This window comes from Dipodomys ordii, unplaced genomic scaffold (genome assembly GCF_000151885.1).
Source record: "Dipodomys ordii isolate 6190 unplaced genomic scaffold, Dord_2.0 Scaffold65, whole genome shotgun sequence".
Lineage (NCBI taxonomy): Eukaryota > Metazoa > Chordata > Mammalia > Rodentia > Heteromyidae > Dipodomys > Dipodomys ordii.
Window position 1 is genome coordinate 16111811 of NW_012267281.1, and position 23592 is coordinate 16135402.

Genomic DNA, 23592 nt, shown 5'->3' on the forward strand with positions numbered 1-23592 from the left:
CCTTAAACACAACAGCAACAAGCAGAAAAAAAAACCTCTTCTGTCTCTCTATCTTGGAGTTTATTTCACTTAGCATCCTTTTGTAGGGTCATATGTGCATAGATTTTGATCTTTTATGCTTTTCTGGTAAGATTATCCTAGACATGTACTAGTTATTGCAAATAAGGGAAACCATGGGACCTATGTATCTTTGGGTCTGCCTTACTTAGCATAACATGACTTTTTCCAAGTCTTTCCATTTCCTAAAAAAAGGGGCAGAGTCCTATTCTTTCTGATGGAGGCATAGAATTCATATATATATATATATATATATATATATACCTCAGTAGATTAATAGATCAAGAAAATGTGATTATATATATATATATATATATAATCACATTTTCTTGATCTATTAATCTACTGAGGTGATATATATATATAATCACATTTTCTTGATCTATTAATCTACTGAGGTGTATCTGGGTTGGTTCCATATCTTAGCTATGGTGAATAATTCTGTGATAAACATAGTTGTGCTGGTAGCTTAGTATGGTCTTTTTTGTGATCCTTTGGGTGATTTTTTTGTTTCTTTTATATGTTCTTCCCTCATGGTATAACTGCTGTTTTCATTCATTATATTTGATTAAGGTGCCCTGCATCTTGTATACACATTTTTCTAATTTGAGGAGGGAAAGGAAAATAACAAAATGCTGAAACAAAGACACAGCTTAACCCATTGTAACAATTAGATGTACTAGACACTATGTTGAAAGCAAACTTTACAACTTCGGGAAGGGGAGACAAGAGGTGGGGAGTTGAGGAAGAAAGGTATAGTGGGGGATAAACAAAGGAGGGGGTAACAATGCTCAATATGAAATGCACTCATTACCATACTCATGTAACTGAAACCTCTCTGGACAGTATATTTACAATAAAATATTTAAAAATATTAATTACCTCAAAATACAAATATCAATTGAAGAACTATTGTGGAGAGCTGCAGGAGCCAGGACCAAAGATGGCTGCAAAAGCAACATTGTAGCTAAAATGGCAGGGCCGCGTGGTGCTGCTGCGACCTAAGATGGCACGGGCTCCCCCCTTCCGTCTTCCCCCTTCCGTCTTCCTGGTGACGAGTGCTCTCTGTAAAAAACAACTCCTTATATGGCTATGACTTGGCTCCTAGTTTGCTTCCGTGTTTGCAGCCCTATCGGTATATGCCACATGGCGCTTCAGGATTGGCCACCCAGGAGGCTTATAACCGGAGCGCGGGGGCGGATGGGAAGGAGAAACAGGAAGAAGAAGGAAGAAGTGGGCAGGAGAGAAGTAGGAAAAAAGAAGCTGTAAACAAGGTCCTGAATAAACCGTCTGAAAGAAGGACCTGTTGTCACGTCATCTTTGCGAGGTGGTCGCGACAAACTATTTGTTAATTTTGTTATTTACATGAATTACAGAAAAAGAAATTTCTACCCACATCATTATACTATTGGAAATTGTGTGCAAGAGTTTGAACTTTGTTTCTAATCCTAAAAGTCTATCTGTTTCCAGAAGACCTGAATAGGAAATTATATAGCTGTTGAAATAGGAAAACTCCAGCAGCTTTAGTATTTACCTCTGTTGAACTTAAAAAATGAAGATGCTTAGATCTCCAAAGCTAATTAAGAATGTAGCTGTCATTATACTTAAAATTCTTGTTTGAGAGAAAAATATATATAATATTTATTTATTAAGAATAAGCATGATAACCATCATTTAGCAAATGCTGACTATATTCCTGGCTTTGTTGTAAGCACTTTCTTAATACCCATAAACAGTGCTGCAGGTGAATCAATGAAGGATCTGAGGAGCTTTGGGTGTTTTTGTTTTTTGTTTGTTTGATTGATTGATTTTAACCACTACATAGGCAAAAAGGAAAACAACTAGACCTATATTCTCTTTCTAAAATCACAACATACTAATCAAAGCTTATGTGGTATCCATTGGGTCTAAAATATATATGGTATAAAAGGCACAGGCCAGTATAGTTTTTAATGATTTACCTTCTAGCTAAAAATTAAATGATTTGTAAATAAGAAAGAGTTATATATATATAAGTATGTGGGAGGCATTTAGGGAGAAAATGAGGAGTAATTCATTCTCCAATACATAGGCTATACAGAATTAAATATAGGAATAGAGCAGTGAGTACCTTTCATTCCAAATTGAGAGAGAACCAATATCTGACATGTTTCTATGTATATTAGGAATCACAGTGATAAGGCTTCAGTTTCTAAGTGTAAAATTTCCTGAAAGCAATCTCCCTAAAAGTAGGATTATAGTAAAAGACTTGTGGTTGTTTCCTGCAAGTTTTAACATATGAAAAAAAAGTTGCTATTTATATCCTTCTTAGGATTGTAAATCATCCTGAGGTCAAAATAACAGGATGATTTGAACTATTGGTGTTATTTGTTTTGTTTTGTTTTGTCAGTTGTGGGGCTTGAACTCTGGGCCTGGGTGCAGTACCTGAGCTCTTCAGGTCAAGGGAAATGTTCTACCTTTGGAACCACAGCTCCACTTCCAGTTTTCTGATGGGTTATTGGACATAAGAGTCTCAAGGACTTGCCTGACCTGGCTGGCTATGACACGATCCTCAGATCTCAGCCTCCTAAGTAGATAGGATTACAGACATAAGCCACCCCCACCCAGCAACCATTGGTGTCTTGATAGAGAAATAAATGTGAGAAAAGAAGTAGAAAAGAAAGTAATGAAAGTGGAAAGAAGGCAGAGAAGGAAGGAAGGAAAGAAGGAAGGAAGGAAGGGAGAAAGGAAGAGAGAAAGGAAGGGAAGGAGGAAGGGAGGGAGGGAGGAAGGGAGGGAGGGAGGAGGGAGGGAAGAAACAAAAATAGAAGTAAGAAATATAGTTAGAGATGGGGAGAAGAGACAATCATACAATTAAGTAGTAAAAAATCTTAACATGATTCAGGCTGTTTCAATCTTTTGATCTATTTTTTTCAAGTGGTCTAGCACTATTCTTTTTTATTAAATGTATATTTTTATTGTATAGATAATGTACAGAGGGGTTACAGTTACATCAGTAAGGAGGTAATGAGTACCTTTCTGGCGGAGCATTGTTACCCCCTCCTTTATTTTTCTCCTACCATCCCTTCCCTCTCCACCTCCCCAACTCCTCCCTCCCCGCAGCAAGTTGTAAAGTTTGTTTAAGGCATAGTGTCTTGTACATTTCATTGCTACAATTTTAAGAGATATATTTTAATTTTCAAAACGTTTCTATCGTGCAAATCAGAAGTTTCATTATGGTATTTTCTTACAAATTACTTTAATCATATTCCCATCCATCACCACCTCTCAGTACATCTCCCTCTCACTATCCCCTAAAGTAATTAAAACTTTGTTATACAGTGTAGTTAAACAATGTAGTAAAATGCAGTCCTCTACAGTCCACATGACACGAGTTTTATAAGTGTTTGATGAGTGTCCCTACCTCCATAAAACTGGCTAGGTTGTATACATCATCAACTCCTGTTAGTAGTGTAGTTGTTTAGATGACTATGTAGACTTACACCTGCATGGCTTTAATTTTCATTTCTCTAGTAAATAATGAAAATAAGCACCTTTACCTCTGTAATTGTCTACATGAATATGCTACTTTTGTTAAAACTTGTTCACCTTTTTTGTGCTATTTCTTACAAAATTGGAATGCTTCTTTTTCTTGCTGATTTAGGATTTCTTTATATTTTACATGCAAGGCCCTGTCAGATATATGAAATATGGAAGCAGAATTTTCATCTTTCCCTTAGACTTGCTAAACTTGAATGTGAAAATTAATGTTAAAATATATTTATTACATTTTCTTCGATTGCATTCTAAAAAACAGGAATCCTAATTAATATCTTTGGTTAGATACACCAGATAGATTGCTCAGATAACAGCTCACTAAATGACCCTTGTCTCTCAGTTCAATGCACTAAATATCTTTGCTTATTTAATTTATCCATCTTCTTCAAAGTGCTGATTTTCCTATTTGTATTTAAGACATCTGTGTGCTCCATATGTTTTATCTTAATTACCTTGTGATATGATAGTTACTGCATACATATTGGTTTAGATAGGCAAAAATATTTAAAATAAACAGAATGTTGTGATCATATTTCTCGATTTCCCTATTCTTCTAACTTTTCATGTTTATATATTTCAATTTTTCATTTTTCCAGACATATGGGAAGGAATGCTATTGGTGATAATTTGATGTTATACAAAGGCCTTTCTTCCTGGCTTTCTTGTCTTTCATAATATATTTCTAAATCCACTGACTTTTCAAAAAAGTTCAGCCATTTCTAATTCCCATTGTCAGATTTTTAAAAATCTCATATTATTAGCATTTTATAAAATGTTTTCATCGTCTGACCTTTGCTTTCTTCTTGTTTTATTCCTTTTCCTCTAGGTACTTCTTTTTAGAGTATTCCTCCCAGCCTCTAATTTTCCTTGAATATCATTGCATATTTTGTTTGCTTAATATATATGTCTTCCTTCTACATGGTTGGCAAACTATTCATCATGACTCAGCTTTCTAAGTGTTCTGCATGAAAGTAGTTTATCATCTTTGCTTACTGACTAGCCAAGCCTTCCATAAGACCTTTGAAAGATTATACATATGTATATATACATATGTATTATATGTAAAACTTTCTATTTTCAACAAATTTGTTACACTGTATATCATTTTATTGAGTTATAAATATTTTGTTATTTTTCTTCATTTTTCTCTCATTTATCATTGAACAATGGTTGTATAAAACCATTTTCATCTTTTTATATGCTTTTGTTAATATAAACTAATTGCATGAGGCTTCATTTTATTTTAACACGTGTGTGTATAATGTACCTCAATCAGAATTATACCTGCTCCCACTCTCTCTTATATCCCTCCCTTTCCCCAAATCAGTTTCAACTAACTTCATTGTTCCAAGCTACATTTGAACATAAAATAGTTTGACCATATTCACTCATTCATACTCTCCAGCTCATAATAAAACCTAAAAAGCTTTTATATCTGAGTATGTAGTTCACATACTGAGCTCTATAAACATTTAAAATTCTACATTGAAATATGCTGATATATATTTTTTAGTCTTATTTTATTCTTATTTTTGTAGGTCCTAGGAGGGGATATGGGAAGAGATGGGAAGAGGAAACATAGGAAGAGGCAACAATGCTTGATAAGAAATGTACTCTTTACCTTGTCCATGTAATTGTAACCCCTCTGTACAGTATTTTCACAATAAAATACTTACTTCAAAAATTTTTTTAAATAAAATAAATTCACTAATATGAAAGTGGGTTTCTCTGGCCTATATTTTTGGGTGAAGTTTTATTTAGCTCACTGAAAATCTGCCAGTGATCATTTTACTTTGTCTGTTGAATCCTATCATTTACTCCCAAAGAACTCCCACAACTTTTATGTCTCTCCTTATAGTTTAAACAACAGGGTTCCAAATTACTCCTTTAAAAAATAGAAGAGATAGCTGGTTATGAATTAGGAATCATAGCTCCCATCCAATTCTATTAGTTTCATAGTTTATATCAAGGGCTATGTCTGCATGAAAACAGAAATAAACACTGTTTCATGAACAAAGTGACAATATTATAAATTAGAGTCCTAAAAACTGCAGTTTTCTTCTGGCTCAACAGTCTTTTAAAGCAGCAATGGTTCCCTAAGGAATGTCTATGTTTATGAGCCCTTGGCAGTGTTTTTGAAAGGTAAATGCCTCTTTGTGTGTTATAGAAAGATTATCAACATGTACTTCAGGCACCTCTGAATGGTTTTTTCCCTGACTCTCAGGGTAATTGATTGAGTGACAGGCATCAATTCTGTGGCTACATGGCTGCACATTATTTATGTATTGTTTCAGTTGCTCCAAGAATTCCTGTACATTTATTCATATTTTTCTCTTTATAAAGCCATATGCTAATCATTTAAATATATACGTCTATTTTCAACTTACAAAATGTTTCTGGAATAAAAATGTTTTGGTATCAAATTTAAAAATCGACCACCTAATAAACCAACAAAGTCTTTATTATACTATCTAATCATATCTGAATCTGTTATTTGCTTATCTGAATACTTGTTTCAAAAAGTGAGCAAAAGATTATCGCTGGACATGGGTGGCTCACATTTGTAATCCTAACTACTCAGTGGGCTAAGATCTGAAGATCATGGTTCAAAGCCAGTCTAGGCAGGAAAGCCTTTAAGACTCTTTTCTCAAACTAACCAGCAAAAAGCAAAAAGTGGAACTGTGGTTCAAGTGGGAGAATGCTAGCTTTGAGCAAAAAAGCTCAGGAACAGAAACATTGCCTAGACCTTGGTTTCAAGACCCTGAAATGGAACAACCAAAACCAAAGCCAAAACCAAAACCAAAAACTAAGCATTTATTAATATCTTAAGTTACCAAAAACTCATGTATTATTCTAATTTTTAACCCATGGACTAAATTTACTGCAACTCTACTTACCATAACTAATCAGAATAAGCTAAGACATAATATAGTACAACCACACACAGCACTAAAACACATTAGTATGAATACTGGGTTGCTATAGATCTAATCATGGAATAAAGAAAATAATAATTAATAACAACAAATTATTATTGTAGTAATATTAGGTTCTAAATAAACTTTAACTTAAATTCCTTAAGCTAGAACCTTCCTATTACTCTTTATATCCTCTTTACTTCCCTTGCAGACATATCAGGTTCTGCTCTTACCTCACTATGCAACAAAATTCTAATGATGCTCATATGCATTGGCTCAGTGTATATAATAAAATATCATTGGAAGTTAAGAGAATTATTCAAGGTCAAAACTTTTATAACTGAAAATCAGAACTATAATACAAACCAATACTTAGCACTACTTTTCAAACTATCTTAATTTTGATCGTAAATTTTAGAAAGCTATCTGGGCATACTTTTCTTGGCTTCAAAATAAAAGCAAGACTTTTATCATCAGTGGAGATTATGGTTCCCACTAAAAATACAGGAAATTTTTTGAATGAAAGCAAAAGATGGAACACTATTTCTTAACAATTTCATTTCCTTGTAATATTTTATTCATGAAAAGTATGTTTTTGTGCTACAAGATAAGCCAAAGGAAAGTGTTTTAAATTTAGATTTCATTATTCAAGCGTCTGCTTTGATATGCAATAATTTCTTTTAGACTGCAATGAATGTTAATAATTACATACATAACAATTTGACCAGATGTTTATGTTCCATAGAAGGTTATACAAAATAAAAAAATGTGTCAATAATGCATTCATAGAAAAGTGACTTATCATAAACCATGCTAGCTATTTTATGAATGTAAAAGATTATTTTATGAATTAAGAATAAGGAAATTATTTATCCTTCCTTACTTATTTCTTAAGGAATATAAATTTTGCAGTCTAAATGTCATTGAAAAGTTCTGAAAAGCATCAAAATTAAAGAACTAAGTGAACACCAGCATACAAATGTGCATCTGTGCAGGTCTCTTTTTTCTATATATAATATTAATTTTCTACAAATTTATTGCTTGAATAAGATAACATATCAATATTAAAGAACTAAAATGTCTAATAAGAAACAATAAATAGCTATACTTGAAAGTCAAAAGGACATAGAACAAAATAATATGCATGTGAAACAGCTCTATTTTTAGATATTTCTCCTTGGTTAAGCTGAGCTCTGGTGCTAAACCTTCATTTTAGAAAGAAACAGGGCAATTTCCATTCTTGTACAATAGTCAGTATTTATTGATGTGAACCATGTGCCAGGTTCTATGCTTGATGTTGAAGAGAAAAAGCTGAATAAAATATGACACCCTCCCTCAGAGAGCCCACAATAAAATGAGAGGCAGGTGTGAACAAATTGTTGTAAATAAAATATGGTGAGTGGAGGTATAAACCAAGTACTATGAAAGCAAAATGAGGATCTTCACAAAAAGCTTCAGGGAAGCATATAAATTTGAGCTGATTTTTTAATTTAAGTATGAGTTTGCCATATGGATTGGGGAAGAGGCCAATTTCCAGAGAGGGAAAATAGAATAGACGTCATCATCATGGAAAACGCAAACTGGTAAGGAGCTTTCTTTAAGAATATATTGTGCTTAGTAGAATTGATAGACACAGAGAGATAAAATAAGTCCAGAGTCCAAATGAGACTAGAAAGCCATGTGAGCATAACTGTAACATTTTAAAATTGGGAGAAAATTAGAATATTTGCTTAGTGAGCAATATATTTCTTAGTAAAAATGGTCTACCTTCATCTACAAATTGCTTCTTAAGGTTGAACAAATCGAGCAATGGTACTCAGCAGACATAATGTTGAAAATGAACTATACAATTTGTGGGTAGAGGTAGGAGGAAAAGACTACAAGATAGCACTCATTATCTGACATATGAAATAACAACTTCTCTGTGCATAATCTTTATGACAACAAGGCAAAATATAAATGTATAAAAAATCTCAAAAAAAAGAAAAAATATCTCATCTCATTGCTAATTACAATACCCCAAAATATTTGTAGATACCTAAATAATAAGTAATAGAATAATTTTGAAATAGGTATATAATGTAATTTTATATAAACCACTTTAATGCACAAATACTGAATAACCTATAGGCCACTTATTGAGTAACTTACCAGTATAGCCACACTGCAGAGTTCTAGATATAAAATGAAATGAAGAATGATCCAAGTCCCTGAAAAACATGCATCTTAGTTCACAATCTGTTTTTAACAGACATCGAAGACTTAATTTCCTCATTGGAGGAGTGGAGTTTGGAGAACAGAAGGAAGTTTGTGGAGTGTAATCAAGGAGGAATATAATATTACTACTGGAAACTTTATCACCCTCTCCTGATAGATTTCGGCTAATTTCATTTTCTTATAATCATAAAGGATATGATTACTCCCTTCCATTTTTCTTCTCTATCTTTCAATAAGTCAAGCATCCTGTGTAAATTCATTAACCATATGACTGAGAGAGTACAACAGGCTGGCATCTTGGCTTTTGATACTTTCCTTCATGGCTTACTTCAGGCACAACCTCTATGATTACCATAGACATCAACAGCGCAAATAATGAAATTCTGTGTCTTCTCATTATAAAACATTTTGTATGACATTTTCTTTATATCAATATGTCCATATTATAAGCCCTACCAAAAATTCTGTGAAGAATTACCCACATTTTGTAAAGAACAGAATAAAAAGATAGACCCCATCTGCAAACATCCTCTCCAGAAATCTTCCAATGGAACTGGCAGGTTAAGTGAAGAAAGTAGGTGGAAGTGGACTTTGTCACACAGCATTTGCTGACCAGGTCTGGAGGGACATCTGTCATTTTCTAATTTTACCCTTGAGCCTGAAGCCAACTAAATGGCTGAAGAGAAATACAATCAAACCAGGAAGAGGTAACACTCTGGAGGAAACCTTCACCTTGTCCCATGTGAAAGCTGAGAGCATCCTTAAATTGAAGTTCAACCAATTGTAAAACCCTTCCCTAAGTATTAAAGAGTATATATTTTAAATATACAGTACTGCCCTTTCATAAAATAAGGTAGACCTACATACTGCATTAAAGATCAAGAAAGGGATTTCTTTTTCCTAAGAAAGTAAAATAAAAGGTATAGAATTTTTTAGCCATCAATAATAGAGATGATTTTACAGCCATCTACAGCATGATATTATGGTTAATCTAGAATGTAACATGCTCTAAGTACAAATCAGTAAATGATAGACCTTTGATTCATTCCTTTCAGCTCTGCCAAAGTGTGAGATGCTGTTTTTTACATCATCATCATTAATGACTGTAATTAACATAATACAATTCCTTGAAAATAAGATCTGAAGCTTTCTTTTTCCCCTTTCTCTAAGAAAGCTTGAGATATGAAGCCTTTGAAATAGACCGTTTGTCTTTGACTCTGCAGCAAATGAGCTCGGACTTTCGTTGTGATGTTTCTCCTTCTCACTAAAATAAAGCAAAATGGAACAGTCACTACCTTATGAAAGATCCATGGTTCTGAAGGATTTTTTTAATTCATTTTCACAAAGAATTTTTAAACTGCTATGTCCAATACTTGAATGTAACTAAATTTAACTAAAGTCAACACATGAATTTAATTAAAATTTAACCATAGTAAAGTTATAGATTTGTTCAAATCTATGACACATTAGTTTATAATTTGCTTTGTCTGGGTATGGAATTGGCATTGGTGAAGGGGATCCTAGCAAGATAAAGGAAAGGCTTGTATAGGATTGTGTATGGATATTGGGTATTGATTTTTCTTTTGAAATTTCCTTTTATGTGGCAAGCTTTTAATCCTATTATCTTCTCTTCACTATTCTTGGAAAATATACATTCCTTTAACTATAGGCACTCAGAGAAAATTATCCCCATGCTCCATAAACACTTTCTTCAGTCGCTTTCCACTGTGGCTGAGGGCTTTCTCCTGGGATTCTTTTAGTGGTCTGGACCCTAGGAACTTTGAGAATGGTAGAATTTGTACACCTGACTATGAACAAAAACTTGGAAGACCTTCTCACTATACAGTTCAGTTGTTCAAATAAACCTATCACGATTTAAAGAAAAAGTCTGCGCTCTTTCCCTGCCGCCGCGTGGAGGCAGGCAGAGGCTCGGATGCGCTCAAGATTCGCCTTCCCCGGTAATCCACCGCCAAGGCCGAGGAAGGCATTGCTGCTGGAGGTGTAATGGATGTCAACACTGCTTTACAAGAGGTGCTGAAGACCGCCCTCATCCACGACGGCCTAGACAAGCGCCAAGCACACCTCTGTGTGCTTGCATCCAACTGCAATGAGCCCAGGTATGTCAAGTTGGTGGAGGCACTCTGTGCTGAGCACCAAATCAACCTTATTAAGGTCGATGATAACAAAAAACTAGGGGAGTGGGTAGGTCTCTGCAAAATTGATCGAGAGGGAAAACCCCATAAAGTGGTTGGTTGCAGTTGTGTAGTTGTTAAGGACTATGGCAAAGAGTCTCAGGCCAAGGATATCTTCGAAGAGTACTTCAAATGCAAGAAATGAACAAATAAAAAAAGTTGACTTAAAAAAAAAAAAAGAAAAAGTCAGCTACAACATTCTAGATATATATTTTGACATGCTTGTTAAAATCTTTGGTCGATACCAAAGTGGTAATATTTACAATACTAATTTAAATTTTAGGTGTATATTTTTATTTCCCCATAGTATATCAACATATATCTAATAAACCAAATAAAAGTAATTATTTTTTTTCAATCGGGGGGCTTGAACTCTGGGCCTGGGCACTGTCCCTCAGCTCTTCAGCTAAAGGCAAGCACTCTACCACTTGAGCCACAGTGCCACTTCTGGTTTTCTGGAGATAAGAGTCTCACAGACTTTCCTGCCCGGGCTGGCTTTGAACCATGATCCTCAGATCGCAGCCTCCTGAGTAACTAGGATTACAGGCATGAGCCACCGGCGCCTGACATATAGCTTATTTTTATAATTTATTTTAAGAGTTTATATTTGGCCTTGGCTTACTTCAGTCCATATATTATACACATAATTTATACATTTTAATTTATTGACAATACTCCATGTTCCCTAAGCTTTCTGAATTCGTGATTTTCTATGTATTATTATCTTTTAGATAATTCTTCATCATGGTTACTTCAAATAACTTCTCTTTTGTGCCTATTCTTCATTTAGTGTTCAGATTATGGATACTTTTTTGCCTTTTGAATCCACTCCTCCATTCTCAGATGTTCTTTTCCTGTATTTCATTTTTCCTGTTTCAGTTTTCTTGCTATGAATATAGTGACAAGCTCCCACATTGTTAGTTCATCTGGCTGGACCCTAATAAACCCATAAAAAGCACACATTTTTTATTTGTGTCAAGAGGTTGCATTTGACATATCTCCCTATACATTCAATATTCCTTGATCAGACTCATCCCCTCACAACTCAACAATCCCATGTGCCATTTCTGCACATAATACATATTTTGACCATACAGTATTCACCAGTGTTCACCTTCTCTGTTGCCTCCCACCCTGCCTTCTATTCCTACCCACACTTCTGAAAGAACCTATTTTAAAATTCTTTCTTTTTTATTGTGAAAATACTGTACAGAGGGGTTACAATTACATGGTTAAAATTCTTATTTATTTATTCTTTCCACATGGTAAATTTTCAAGAGTTTCACTATGATATCTCACACATACATATAAGCAACCTTCCAACTTATTCTCACTATACCCTTCTCCTCCCCCCTTATTTATTTTTGCCTTTTTTCTATACCTCTTTTTTTTATGTTGTCATGCGCTTACTTTATGCTGACAGTATATCTTTGATTCAGACTTAAGAAATATCTCAAACTTGGGGATTTTCTTGCATTTTTACTCCCAGCTATTTGGAAGGCAGAAGTAGGAGGATCACAGATTCAAGGCCAGGGTGGGCAAAAATGTAGCTAGATCCTGTCTCAAAATTGAAACAATAAATAAAAGTTGGGGTACTTCATCCATAGTTTTAATCTGTTGTAACACAGACACATACACACAGACAGACAGACAGACACACACACACATACACACACACATACATTAAGGAAAAGATTACTGCACAACCATATTATTTCACAATAATCATAAATAAAAAAAACCAAGCTAGGTGACCAGCCTCTCTGTCTCTTAGGTTGAGGGCTAGCCCTATCTGTTAATGAGGGCTCTATTTGAGGATAAACTGGGTTTATGTTGTGCACCTACCCTCTCAGGAATGGAGAAAATAGGTAGAAGTATCATAGTTCTCTGCAAAATTGAAATAAGCGGTTTCCTAAATAAATATCGACCATTTACTTCTGTTGACTTAGACCTAAGCTCTTACATTATTTGATATATAGTTTCCAAACTTGATTTAAAAAAATATCCACTACTTGAACAAATTGCTGTGCTTAAAACTATTTTTAAACTTGCAATGTAATGTCTTAGGAAAAGAAAAGAAAATGCAGGGGTACAGTGAGGAAAAAAATGTATCTTTGATTGACAAAACTGTGCCAGCTGGCTATAAATTTTTCTCTTAGTGTGAATTTTGATTTCACCACATTAACAAAAAGGAATTTAGATGGATTACAGATTTACATATAAGCCATAAAAGGGAGTTTCTACAAGACAATAGGTAAGAATACTTTAATAATTATGTGCAAGTAGAGATTGTGGAATCTTTTCCAAAAATCACTACAATAAAAATGACAAATTTTATTAGGTTAATGAGAAGAAAGAATATCTTTTCACCCAGATTTGTAGTGAGAAACTGAGAAGGTTATCCATACAATGAGAAAAGACATGTGTGACCCATAAATCTATATATTTTAGAATATATAACAAAATATTTTAAATAAATAATATAATGTCAACCAAGATATAGCAGGGATATGGGAAAGGCCCATAATGCTGAAGAGGATGTCTTTGGGGGCAATTACAGATTTGAAACCAAATCCAACTTCCTTAGTCAGCTAGGAAAAGCAAGTGAAAATCTAAAATAGACACTACTGAATCTTCATCAAAATGCACAGGATAACAATGTCAGGAATGTCAAGTGTGGATCGAAATGTGAAACAACTCATACTCTGCTGTGGTGTTTATGGGAAAGTGGGAAAGAAAGCTGATGTTGGTAAGCACTGGGCCAACTGGACAAATGTCAACTATACAAAATCTTTCACCAAACAATTTTGTCATAGTGTGTATGTGTGTGTATGTGTGTGTGTGTGTGTGTGTGTGTGTGTGTGTGTGTTGCAGAGCTAATTGAGTAGTATTGCTTTACACAATATGTAGAAGGTTTTTATGAAAATTATCCAGGTGTTATAATTCTCATAAACACTTCTCATTATTAGAATGAGCAATATGTTCTGGCATAACCATTTGATAAAAGGATAAACTATGCATTTGGGAAAATAAATACATCGCAATTACATTGGACATTATGAGAACTAACTACATCTTCATGTATCTCTCAATTCTATATCTATATTTTTCTATTCTATCTATATTTATCACACCTGTGTCTATAAATTTCTATCATCTATATCTATAACAAACTATCATGCATAAATTAAGTATATATATATAGTATATCAGCATGAATGGTTATAGAACCTGGGTTAATAGTTATTATTGGTGAGATAGTACTGAGAGTAGGCTTCTAGAAATGTTCTGCATCATTATGTCTACAGATTCCTGTTCCTCATACTCTGTAGTCATATCTTGTGCATTTTTCTGCTTGTACATTTTATTTCATTTTTAAATATTTTCATTGTCCTTAAGCAGTTGTACAAGGGAACTACGTCCACCGACACAAATGATGAATACAATGCATCTTGATCAATGTCACCCCTTTCAACATTCTCACCCACTCCTCACAACCCACCTTTTCCCTTATTTACCTAAATTTTAGGTTCTATATTAATTGTTTACCATTTAACAATGCAGTTTATGTGTACAATGAATCTTGATCTGTGGCACAACTTCAACATTTTCACCACCATCCCTTCATCCTACCCCTATCCTATATTTCTCAAATCTGTTTTGGTACAATGCACTCATGTCTGCATTTTCTCCCCTTTCCCCCTTCATTCTACTACCACTTTCCCCTTGGCCTCACTCTCACCTCTTGCAATGACCAGTTTCTTGGTACTTATTCTATTGGGCTTTGTCTTAGTCTTTTTAAAGAATTATACTATTTTCAATCTCCACAAATCTACTTTACTTCACTAAATTCATTTGTAACCTCTTGCTTACCACCCAGTGTATTTTCTTGTAGATTTATAGGCACATTCTAGCTACCACAAATGAGGGAAACCATGCAAGGCATGCTTTTTCTGGGTCTGACATAATCCATTTAATATAATGTTTTTCAAATCTTTGGCTTTCTTTTTGAATGCTATATTATTCTTTCTAGTGGATGAGTAGAATTCTATTGTGTATACCACATTATCTTGATCCATTCGTCCATTGCATGTATGTTTAAATCGAATTCAAAATTAGTTTAAAATGTACTTATTGGGTATTTTCCCATACATATATATCTCCAATATGGTTATTGTATAAAGTTGCTTTCAAAACCCTAAGTATTCTAACTTGTGTATGTCCTGAATCTGTTCCACAGCATTACATACAAAAACGTTAATAATTATTTTACGTCAGATGTGTAATTTTTTCTCTTGGGAGGCTGAAGTAAAAGGATTTAAATTTTGAGGTAAAGATCAAGATTTTTGACACACACTGAGCTACACAATAGGATCTAGTTTCAAACACAACAAAAATCCGCTGGGAAGGTGGCTCCGTGGTAGAGTGCTTGCCTTGCATGCATGAGGCTCTGGGTTCAACACCACATAAGCAGAAAAAGCCAGAAGTGGCGCTGCGGCTCAAGTGGTAGAGCTCTGTAGCCTTGAGTTGAAGAGCTGAAGGACAACACCCAGGCCCAGTGTTCAGGACCTTCGACTGGCAAAAATATAAAAAATAAAAAAATCCATTATTTCCCTTTTCAACATATGAGGCAAAGACCAATTTTCAAGTATTTTGTCCATGATCATTATTTAAAAAAAAGGTCGCAGTGGATGGTAAAATAAGAATTGGATGGGAGTAGGGGAGGAAGATTGGTAGAATACTGTGATTGACATGAATTTCAGTGAGCAGTGATACAAGTGATGATGAAGGTAATTTGGAGTCAAGTGATGAAATTGGAAAAAGTAATTTGGGAAGGAGTAATTGAGAGCTATTTTTAAAGGATTTGAATAGTATTTTGCAGATAATAAGACATTATGGAATGTTTCAGTTAAGGAAAATGACAGAATTTTACTTACTTTCATGAAGATAACTCAGACTGTGATACGAAGCAGAGATTTAAAGATTAGATTCTAAAAACCTGTAGATCCATTGGAGAATAGATAGCAGATAGCAGATAACCTGATGATGGAATGAAAAAAGAATTGGGCAGTTGACTTGATATAAATAATGTGTACATAAATAAGTTATTTTTAATATTTGTAATGTAAGAGATAATCAACTAAAAATTCAATTCACATATGTAGAAAAATAGAGAAGGGATGTTTCAGAGAAAAATAAATGAATCCATTTTAAGATTTTGGAATTTTTTATAGTAGTGTTAGTCATGATAGGAATGTGAGTGGGCCCTAAAATTCAGAAAGTGATACAATGACATCTACTTGGTAACTTTGGATCCAAGTGCATCTTTGAAATAAGAGAAATCATTTCCTAGAATCTTCCTGTCAGATGTCATCTTTATTATCTTAGCATATCATTGCATTGATGTATAAGTATTAACTTTTTTGTATACACTTTTATGAGATCCAAATCCTGAAATAACTCTTTGTATTTTTATATTCCCTTAGAGGACTGAAAAATAGTGCATCTCACAGAATAATAATTTGCTATGAAATTTGTTTGGGTGATTTGCCCATGTAGTATCAGGCAAATTGCCATATATAGTTTCATACTTATTGTGATTTCCTTCATGAATTCTAAGAACTTTTGAATATGAGGAATATAAACTGTATCACTCAGTTTTTCAAATATACTTAGCAAAACAATTAGCACTATGTTTTATTTTTCTCAGAGCAAATATGCTTTCACCTAAACTTCAAAAGAGAACCATTAGATTCTGTAGTCCAAAAACACTTGGCTATATCCAATAGTAGTAATCTGTAGAAAAATATATGCCCTTATTATTTTCTCATGTAGATTATTGTGTCAGGTTTAGACCAGGATTTACCTTGGTCCACCTCCGTCCAGATTCCGCTTTTTACTCTATAATCAATGATAACTTTTTGACCTATGATTTATATACCTATTTGTGGGTGGATTTTTAACTTTTACCTCTTTCTTCTTGGATCTTTTTTCACATCAGTGCAGGTTCTGTAGAGTCCAACTTACTCAGGATTTATTGAACCAGATGTACAATAAAAAAATAACTCTGAGGTAGGGAATGAAGCTATGTTCTAAGAGTTTATTATTAGATACACCACTTTTTTACTTAAGGAAATCTTTTCCTAACCAAGGGAAGGAATGGTTTCCCAAAATAGAAAATGACCCTTTAAAATGATCAATTAAGCCGGAAGCCAGTGGCTTATGCCTGCAATCCCAGCTGCTCAGAAAACTGAGCTCTGAGGATTATGGTTCAAAGCCAGCCCAGGCAGGAAAATCTGTGAGAGTCTTATCTCCAATATACCACCAGAAAACCAGAAGTGGTGCTGTGGGTGATGTGGTAGATTGCTATCCTTGAGCTGAAGAGCTGAGGGACAGCACCCAGGCCCAGAGTTCAAGCCCCATGACAGACAAAAAAAATAAAAAAGATCAATTAATATGTTTGGTTTTCGTCATTTTATTTATATTTTAATTAGTAGCCATGACTATTTCCATATGTAGAGTTATACTATTGAATTACAACATAAATGTAATACACCGAAATATGTATAGATAATTAATCTTTATTTTTTTGCTTGTCATTTTCTTTTAATGTAAGCTGGGTGCTGGTGGCTCATTGTAATCCTAGCTATTCTGGAGGCTGAGATCTGAGGATCTTGAGTCAAAGCCAGCCCAGGCAGGAAAGTCCAGTGAGACTCTTTTTTTAATTTTTTTTAAATTTTTTATTTTTTATTGTGAACATACTGTACAGAGGGGTTACAATTACATGGGCAAGATAATGAGTACATTTCTTATCAAGTATTGCAGCCTCCTCCTTTGTTTACCCTTCACATCCCTTCCCAGCCTCCCCCAGCTCCCCCCACCCAATGATCCCCCACACACACCAAAGTTGTAAAGTTCGTTTTCGAGGTGACAACTAGTACTTCTCATTGTTGCAACGGGTCAACCTTATTTAAACGACTTGTTTTTCCCCTTCCCCTCCACAAATTATACCGACATCAAATATAGTGAAAGCAGGGGTTATACTGTGGGGGAGGGACATAAAAAGCAACAAAGAGATAATCTTATAAATGCATTAGAAACAAATGCATGAAAGAAAAAAAAACATTTAAATACATATCTAAGGGTTCATTTTCCTAACATCACATTATCTGACCTTTTCTGCTTGACTCATACATATACTAGATATTGCAAATAGGGATTAAGTGAAGTAAGCCAAGCCCAAAGAAACATAGGTCCCATGGTTTCCAGTGAGACTCTTACCTCCAATTAAACACCAGAATACCAGAAGAGGCACTGTGATTCAAGTGCTAGCCTTAAGCTGAAAAGCTCAGGGATAGCGCCCAGGCCTGGAATTCAAGCCCTATGACCAGAAGGAAAAAAAAAATCTTATTGTAAAGGTTACATCCAGAGGCATTCCCATTATATAAACATGGTAATAAGTTTGTTTCTTTTTGAACAGTGTTACTCCCTCCCCTCATTTTCTCATACTTCCCCCTGACTTCCCTTTTCTCCAAATGGTAAAGTTCATTTACAACATAGTGTCTAGTGAGTATCACTAACTTTGTCCTACCATTTCTGTGATTCTCCTTCCCTTTCCCAAATCAGATAAACATGTACAAGACAAGAGGTACCAATTCAAAAACAATGACAATGGGAAATAAACCAAAGTGGGGGTGGGGTAAAGAAAACAGAAAGAACTGCAAATAATACAATTTTTTTTAAAGGAAATCTCTTGCTTCCATTTCTTGGAGTTCATTTCGATAAACATCATTTTGTGGAGAGGACCATATAAGATGATGCTTATCAAAATGAGCTCCAACAAATCTTTTTTGTCACTATAACATCAGTATTTGCAAAATTAATCATGCATGTTGTTCTTTCCCACAAAATAAAACATAATGGATGAAGTCTGGCTTTGATTTTGTGATTTGAACTTATCATTCCTAATATCAGTTGGATGTATTTTCATATTGTCAGAATCCTTACTGATCTCTTACTTTTGCTATTACCAATCATACTTACATAAACATCATATATCCACTGCTTACTTTAGAGCTGCTTTACTTGTCTCTTAACCTCTAAAACTCGTGGTAGTCCATTGTTTAAGGGGGCTAAATCTTCCTTTTAATGTCTCAGTCACATCATGTTACTCCTAAATTTGAACAGCCAGTAGTTCATATTGATTCTTATACCAGTCTTCAAAGCCTTCTATCACCACAATTCCCATTATCACTCTCACCTCAATCTGTATCAGTCTTTGAACATGAGTCATGTTCTTTTTTGCCCCATCTGTATTATTGACTTTCTACAGCTTACTTTGTCCCTAACAATGCTTTAATGCATCTTGAAACTTTTGCCACATTCATATCTATGAACACACACACACACATACACACACACACACACACACACACACACTACTGATTTGTAACTTCCAATGTGCCACAAACCTGCATAATCTATGAATGGTAACCTGACTGGCATTTTACATACAATGTATATATGTAAGTATGTGACTTCATTTTCTGGCTTCTGTTCAAGAGTTGCAAAGATTTAACATTATGACAAAAAGTCATCTGAATATAAGCTCAGTGTAATCTTCCATGTTAGACTGGTACTGCTGATGAAAGCTACCGATCTATTCAAAAGGAAGAAGGAAAGCTTCATCTATTACTAATTTAGCTTTTTGTTATAACATGTCTATTTCATTATTTTAATATAAATACATAAGTTGAGCCACCAAAAAGTGAGCCTGAACTCCAGTGTAAACCATTTAGCAGATCCTTGATATTTTTAAAACATAATATTAATAATTTGACTTACAAGTAAACCACTTTTAGCTTTTCTTAAATAATCAGAATCAAGCTTATTTATGAAGATGAAAATGAAGTTTGAAGACATGTAGAGCTATAGAAAAGGAATTCTGAAAAGTTAGCTCTTCTTTTAATGAATACATTCATTATATTCCCATATCACAGTGCTAAGTACCAAAATTAAATTAGATATCTTCTCCTCATTGGAACCTTAATGAAGTGTTAACAATGCCAAGAGTACCATGATAATTTGTTGCATGGTTTAGTGTAGGCAACATTTATTGCTCCTATTTAAAGTATGATAAGAATGGTGATTCTTTATATTTATATAGATCTAACATCCAGGATAAAATTTCTAAACATAAGTGATACATGTATTTAGCAATCCCTACATTGGCTATAGAAATAAGCACATATGGCAACTTAATATAGCATTGATTGAACAGAGTTTGACAGTACCCTGAGCTACTTGCTTGAGTGGTTGACTTAATTAGTGTCATTTACTGCATCTCATTTAGTTTGCTCTATTATAAGAAAACCCAGATGATGTCCAGTGAATTGGGCCAACAAGCATTGTATTATAATTGGATGTTAAAAAAAGATGTAGTATTAAAATGTGAGACTAAGCAATGTGGCATGTGTATGTATGTGTACATGCATGCATGTATGTATGTATATAATATAAATAATATATAATACTCATAAAATATATTGAGTATTGTGATCTGAATAAACCAGAGACAAATACACTTTGTAAACCATGTTTCTGCAATAATCATATCTCAGTTCATTGGTTTGTTATATAACATCTTCATTAGTATGTTATCATTCTCGAGAATTATTTATGGAAAGGAGCATGAAATTTACATTCACCTCAGACACAGGGTGAAGAAATTTAATAACTGACGGACTAAAAATATCTCACTTTTTCTGAATACACTTACATTAGGAACAGCATTTCATCAGTTTAGAAGGCTCTAGTATATGAGACATTATATACTACACATACCCCTCAATAGTCTAGCATTTATTTACAATACATCAAAACCTAGGTTTCTTCTCCAGCAATATCTGATGTTTCTTTTTTGTCTTTTTTTATTAGTAAGTATTTTATTGTGACAATACTGTACAGAGGGGTTACAATTACATGAGCAAGGTAATGATAAGCATTGTTGCCTCCTCCTTTGTTTCCCTTACCATCCCTGCCCTCCCTTCCCTCGCCCCACCTTGCCTCCGCCCCCACCGCCTCCGGGCCCCCCTCTGCTCCCAGCCGAAGTTGTAAAGTTCGTTGTTGGACGTAGCATCTTGTACATTTCAGAGCTGAAATGGGTCCACCTGTATCCCTATTTAAACAAATTGTTTTTATCCCTTCCCCTCCCCAAATTAAAGCAACATCAAATACAGTGAAAACAGGGGTTATACCGTGGGGCGGGGGAAAGGGGGAACATGCAAAGCAACAACAAAAAATATATGTTAGAAACAATAGCAAGAAAGAAAAAACACTTGATGCCAGCTTGAGATATTTCTTGAAAACAACATAAATAATTACATGCTTTGCCTTTTTGTAGCAAGCAACAAATGAATTAAAATTTCTAGAACTATATGAAGATCTTTCAGAATAAAATGAATATGCAACTGTTTTTTCTGATTTCCATTTTTCCTGTGACAATGAAGTAATAAATACCCTATGTAATCCTCATAAAAATGAGTTAAGAAAATTTTCAGAAGCTCTAGGAAGGTGGCTCAGTAGTAGAGTACTTGCCTCACATGCATGAGTCCCTGGGTTCGATTCCTCAGCACCACATAAACAGAAAAAGCCAGAAGTGGCACTGTGGCTCAAGTGGTAGAGTACTAACCTGGAGCTGAAGAGCTGAGGGACAGTGCCCAGGACCAGAGTTCAAGCCCCGACAATAAATAAATAAATAAATAAATAAATACATAAAATGTTCAAAACTCTAACTTACCTGGGAAGACCATTACTGTATAGTTTGTCAGGATACAAGTCAATGCTTGGCTACCCTAAGAAGACAATGTAACATGAAGATAATTAAATATCTATGTTCAGTGCGGTTAAGGTGACAGCACTTCTATAGTGAATATTAAAGGCAGATAAATAATCATTTGTTTCTTTGTCATGCTCATCCTCATCATGCTTAACGTTTGAATATTGGAGTCTGGTTAATAACATCAAATATTGTCATGACAATTTTTAATGACTGAGAAGTTTTAATTTATGATAAGAAATAAAATTATTAATTCATGTACATGTGTAATAATAACTAAATCTAAGCAATTGTTTAATCAATCACAAAACATGCAGTTTGTCTAATTTATGGTTGATAGATAGATAGATTCATGCTTGAAAATAAGCTTAAATAAATAAAAATAGTACCATTTTGATGAAATTAAACTAATATTAAGGAACGTTGGATAAGATATTAACAGGTCTGTTATGGATAGTTGTGCATTGAATTAAACAAAAATTATGTATTCAATAACAATATGCAACGTTTTCAGAAAATACGTTCTTCTCTAATTAAATATTTAATGTATATTACAATTTACCATGCGCTATATGAGAGTATAGCCATAACCTCTGTACTTGTATGCACATAAATATATACTAATACAATGCATGCATACACAAAGGTACAGTGATATAGAAGTGACATTTCAAATATGCATTTATGGTAGATTTACAAATGTAACTCAGATTTTGCCTTAGTAACAGTTACTAGTATATTATACCTGATGCTGAGTATTTGTCCTTAAAGAAATTCAGCACTCATTTTCAGTAGAACTTTAAATGTTTGTTGAATTAGGTTTTGTGTTATTTCTTTTCTTCATTAGTGATCTGATTTCAGAATCTACATTTGTGAATTAAGAACTTTCAGTAATTTACTACATATAGCTATGATCTAGTAGTATGTCTATATTTATATAGGTGGTTAAACTGTATATACATTTTAAAACTTGTAAGATGTGTTTATTAAGGAAAATTTATAATCATATTTAAGGAATAGTTGTATTATTCATCTGTTTATCATTGGTCAGTAGAGAGACACATGTCATCTGAAACTCCATCCGGAAAAGCAGGGGAAAAATACTTATGAGTCCATTGATCTGTGTTATTGAACCTCCCTTATCATCATAGAAAACTGCAGTTTACGTCAATATAATTATAGAACTAATAGTGTAAAATGAAGGACTTTTTCAATAATAAGGCTAACATTGTAATTATTAAGTTACAGGGCAAGCAGTAGAGTTTCTACAAGAAAAGACATGTAAACTAGGTTAGCAATTATCTGTGATTATTATTTTGAAAATCCAAAAATAGTCAGAGAAAATTGGACAAGTGGGCCTTTGAGTAAGAATGAATAAGTAAGGATAATTTCTTTAGCATTTCGAATGGCCATGAAGAATGAAGGATCCCACACTTTTCTGTGGCCACTTCTACCTACTTCACTGCCTTGATTGAAGAAATGGAGTGATTTCTATTCTATTGAAGTAAAAAATTATTTCATATCAACTGTAAATCTGTGGTTGAAAATTCATTAATTTACACTATTCATGATTTATTGTATCTCCATAAAAAGATTAGCATTTTAATGAATAATCAATTCAATAATCTCAAAAATTTCTCACATCAGTCATTTTGGCAATTTCACTGGGTTTTCCTTTGTGTTTCTGGTGCCTGATTTAAACTTAAACATACAAATGAGTAAATGAATGAATGGATACTAAATATGAATGACAATATCCAGTTGAAATCTATATTCATATAAATTATAGATATGCATATTTTAAATTAATTACTCAAAAACTTTTAGTAAATTA

At 33.9% G+C, this 23592-nt stretch overlaps 1 pseudogene; it reads left to right on the forward strand.

Moving 5' to 3' along the window:
* The first annotated feature begins 10638 nt into the window (after nt 1-10638).
* LOC105990546 lies at nt 10639-11087 on the forward strand (annotated as a pseudogene).
* The last annotated feature ends 12505 nt before the right edge of the window (nt 11088-23592 follow it).